This window comes from Mastomys coucha, chromosome X (assembly GCF_008632895.1).
Source record: "Mastomys coucha isolate ucsf_1 chromosome X, UCSF_Mcou_1, whole genome shotgun sequence".
In the NCBI taxonomy this organism is placed as follows: Eukaryota; Metazoa; Chordata; class Mammalia; order Rodentia; family Muridae; genus Mastomys; species Mastomys coucha.
In genome coordinates this window covers 107,700,617-107,705,380 of record NC_045030.1, presented here as the reverse complement: position 1 = coordinate 107,705,380, position 4,764 = coordinate 107,700,617, and the positions used below count along the sequence as shown (strand labels likewise).

Below are 4,764 nucleotides of genomic sequence, written 5' to 3'. Positions count from 1 at the left end.
CTTGTCTTGGTAATGAGAGTACAGAGGAGCCAGTAGGCTGACTAAGTCAGCTACCACCCAGGCCCAGAGCTTTGAATTAGCCCATCCCAATATCTACCCCACCTATGAACTGGTGGAGGATGTTAAGGGGCTCATCCTACAGAACCAAAGCTGTGAGAACTATCTGACATGGGATATCTGAGAGGAGTTCTGGTGAGGAGCCAGTACTGATACTGTAGCAAATAGTGTAGCAAATGTAAAGATGTGCAAGTAAAGATGCATGAGCAGAAGGGTACAGTGTGTGACACACTATAACACTACAGCCTCCATGGTAAGATTTTTTGTTTTTTTTTTTTTAGCTTTTGTTTTTTGTTTTTCTTTTCTTCTGTCATCGGGGGAGGATGTTCCAAAGACATAGGGTGAATACAAAGGGGCAGAAGATGAGTGCGATTGGGGTGCATGATGTAAAATTAACAAAGAATCAATAAAAAGCTAAAAAAAAATATCACTAAAGGAAACATAGAAGAAATGATTAAGATCCAGTACTATCAACAGGCATACCTCATGACTTGGCAACTTCTATTCCATGAAGAATAAATAAAATATTACACTGAGAGTGGCAGATATGACTCAGTGGGTAAAGTACTGTGTAAGTCTGAGAATTCAAGTTTGGATATCTAGCATCCACATAAGAACCAGGCATGGCAGTGCGTATTCATAATGGCAGTGCTGGAGAGATGGACACACAGAGAGCCTTATCAAGGGCTCACTAGCCATCCAGTCTAGCTGAAACAGCAAGCTCTACTTTCACTGAGAATACCCTATCCCAAAAAAATTGGATGGAGAACATGAAAAAGACAATTGAGTTGACCTCCATAAACTGTGAAATAAATTGAAAATAAAAATTACAATGAATAAAACAGAATTCTAATCCAAGCAAATGTTCTTTAAAAGACATTTATAAACAGTCTAACAATCCAACATTAGTTTTTTGATTAGATTTTAAAACTAACAAAGCCTAAACTTTGTGTTATGATTCTAAAACATAAATACTGTTGGTTTCCTTACTTACAATAAGTGCTTATATAGAGAGGTAGATGGCTCCTACTTTGGAAAACTTCAAGATTGGTATCCACCTATAGTTAAATAAACAGACATTAGTAATATAATATACCATATTTCATAAATTCAGTGAAATATGAAGTATTATTTGATTACTAGATTTCATATTTTTTGATATGCATCTGTTTCTAGGAGAGAAGATTAAGGTCCATGAGAAATGAAACTGGCATATTTAATTAAAATATAGTTTACCAACACTTGAACATCTCTCTCTTTTTTTTTTACCTTTTTTTAAAAAGATTTATTTATTTATTACATGTAAGTACACTGTAGCTGTCTTCAGAAGCACCAGAAGAGGGCATCAGATGTCATTACGGGTGGTTGTGAGTCACCATGTGGTTGCTGGGATTTGAACTCATGACCTTCCGAAGAGCAGTCGGTGCTCTTCCCCGCTGAGCAATCTCACCAGCCCTGAACATCTCTTAAAAGATAAAAAATTTTTTCAAAGAAATCATACTTATATCATGATGAAAATAGATTGATTTGTTGTTTTCCTGGTATGCTAAGTAAAGTAGTAGACAGAGTACCCTGGCTAACATTAATAATAAAGAGAATCGAACAAAATCATGAGAACATGTTAATAATCTCACAAAATCCCTTTCATTGCTTTTGCTCTGCTAAAGGTAAATTCTGACCCATAACATTAACAAGGAAAAACCTCTAAGGGGCTAGGTATTACCCTCGATGCTTCAGTGTTTGCTTGCCACATGCAATATGCAGGGATCAACTTCCAGTACTACAAAAGTAAAGAGACAACAGCATGCCCATATTTGACTACAAGCTTAAAAAAATAGTTAATATGATATTAATTGTGTGATATCTGAAATTAATAAGCTAGACAAAAGTCAGAAAGAAGTGCTATCTGCTTGTGGTCCTACACTGTGTCTAGGTCAATGATAAAAATGTAAGATGTGCACTGTTTTGTCATTTTCCCTCTAGAACTATTTATAGTGTCAAATAGAAGATTTCTCAGAAACATATTCTTTGGGTTTAGTAAATGTCAAGGAGAGCAAGAACTATGATGAATAGTCTAATAGTTATATAAGAGTAAGAGGAACTCTTAATAAAATTACCTTTTTAAAATTTTTTTCACATATATTACATCCAACAACAATTTCTCCTCCTTCCACTCCTCCAAGGATAATGAAATTAGTATAAGTAGCACATATCAAAGCAAGTGAGCTGTTTAAATGTGATAAATGTGATCCCTATTCTAGCAGAGAACTGTAGTACATTAGGTGTACTATAGAGGCAAATTAAAGAAACAAACAATTAATATTAAAAAGAATTAAAGACGGGTTTAGGGAGGAGGTATGGGATGTGGAATAGTTGGAGTGTAGCCAGGGCAGGGAATAAAATCTGGAGTGTAAATAAATAAATGAATAGCAAAAAATAACTTCATGAAGAAAAAAATGAATTAAAGAAGTAGGCCTTATAATATTAATATCAAGGGAACCAACAAAAAATGCAGAAAAGCCTAATTTCTCATTGCTATTTGTAATGCCTTTCTATACACAAAAGTTTTCTCTAATAACTCAGCTAAGTCCAAAGTAATTATGCATATTTTATCTGAATGTCTACAATATATATGTATATAACCCCAAAGTAAATCTTAGAATGCCCAACAGATCATAATGTATGTCTTTTCAAAGAGACAGATATGACTCCATAGACTAAGATTATACTTAAACCCCTCAAATAAAGATTTGGGGCTAGAGATATGGTTCAGCAGTTAAGAGTAGTAGTTGTCTTCCAGAGAACCATTGTTCCATTCCTAGCCTCCACATGATGCCTCACAATTATCTGTAATTCCAATTCCAGGGGATCTGAGACACTTCTGGTTTCTGTGGTACCAAGCATGAATATGATGCACAAACATATAGGCAGGCAGAATATTCATACACATAAAAATAAATAAAGTTTAAATGAAGATTCTTAGTTGGGATACCATGAAAAAGGTCAATTTTCTGTGGCTATTATGGCTACTACAATAAGTTATTCTAGAATCTAAGACACACATATACATACACAAATGGAAATTAAGGTAGCAAAAGAACTAGTTTTTACTTTGAATTCATTATCGCTTTGCTCTACCAATTTCAAAACAGGTTTTGCTTACAAATGAAACAAATTTTGAGTCTGGAGTTCAACTATAGATGTATTCTATTTAAAGGATCTGTTATGTAAAAGATGTAATTTAACATAATTCTCTTTTTAAATTCTATACAGATCTGTTTATAAAAATTATAATCACAAAATATTTGCCAGTATTTCTACTCTGATAGATAGTTTACAATTTGTTCAAATGACAAAATGAATTAATTTCTTCATTCTTAGAATTTTTTATCTTAGCACATTTTATTAGTTTAATAAATCTAATTAAAAAAAGTAACCCTACAACCTTTTTCTGGTTAAATATAGCAAAGGATAAAGATTTTTAATTAAAAACTACAGACATTTAAATATTAATATGTTCAAATATTTTATGCATTATTGAATTTGGAATTGTAATGCATATATGTAATATTTCAACAACCAAATATAACTTATTTAAGTAAGCATGAAGAACTCACTGTAAGGTGAAGCTATTTGGAGGCTTATATTAAGCTTTTTCTCTTGTGTGCATGAAATTTTTATATAGTCAAGATTTAGAAAAGTAACTTCATTGAATTTACTATGTCATTTATGCCATAATGCACTGTTGATATTACAAGTCTTGTTTAAAGGTTCATAAGGATGGTAATAGTGCTTATTTTTGACATTAGTCATTTCCAAATTTTGTTCTGAAGAATGAATCACTTCAATACTGATGTTAAAATGAGTTCAATTTAGGCCAATCCACAAACTCATTTTAGTTTCAATATGGTCCATATCCCAAAACAGTTGCAATAATTCATTTGTCCTGGATTCCCTTAATGAAATGGGTAATCATTTTCAAAATTTATAGCTACTAACAAATATTCATTAGGATAACTGTGAGGCTTGTATGAAGGGTATTAACTTTAAAGTGTTCTTAGTTTTAAAAAAATAAGATCTTTAGTTACATTGTTAATGAAGTTATTTATACACATTTTAAACTACTAGAAATGACAGAGAGGAGATATGGTTTATAATCAAGAGTTAGGGCCATGCTGGGAGACAGAAAACAACAATTTCTCTTGTGCCAAAAGATGATGGGATTGTTAAAGGTTTTAATTCTATTTTGGTACATAATAGCACAGTCACATATTTCCCATTATAATATTATTTATATATTTGTCTGTGCTTCACATTATGATCATGTCTTTTCACATATCCTGCTTAAGTCCACTTCTCACTCAAAGAACAAAGTATTATCAGTAGATATATTTACACAAATACCCAATATTCTGTCACTTATGTACAGAAAAGAAACTTCTCAAAATTCCTGTATGTAGGTGGAATCATGCTGCAAGAAGGCCTTTGAGTGCAAAGGCTTAGGTGAAATGTGAATTAAAGAATTAAGAAACATGCCAGGCACCTACTGACCTAAAGAAAAGAACACATAAGGCTGAAAACAGAGCACCTTTGGATTAAAAAGCTTGGTGCTCATAAAAGAATGCCTTCTCATCAGGTTAAACCTATGCCTTTAATTCCAGAAAAGCAAACAAATCTTATCATGTTCTTTTTTTTTTTTTTTTTTTT

At 32.5% G+C, this 4,764-nt stretch overlaps 1 protein-coding gene across 3 annotated transcripts in view; it reads right to left on the bottom strand.

The window, feature by feature from the left end:
• The window catches only part of Tent5d (terminal nucleotidyltransferase 5D), a 58,541-nt gene that overhangs the window by 9,986 nt on the left and 43,791 nt on the right, over positions 1-4,764 (bottom strand). For all 3 annotated transcript variants that reach the window (XM_031366916.1, XM_031366923.1, XM_031366929.1), the window contains one exon: positions 1,052-1,115. The gene's annotated coding sequence lies outside the window, so the exon portion shown is untranslated. The remainder of the gene's footprint in view (positions 1-1,051; positions 1,116-4,764) is intronic.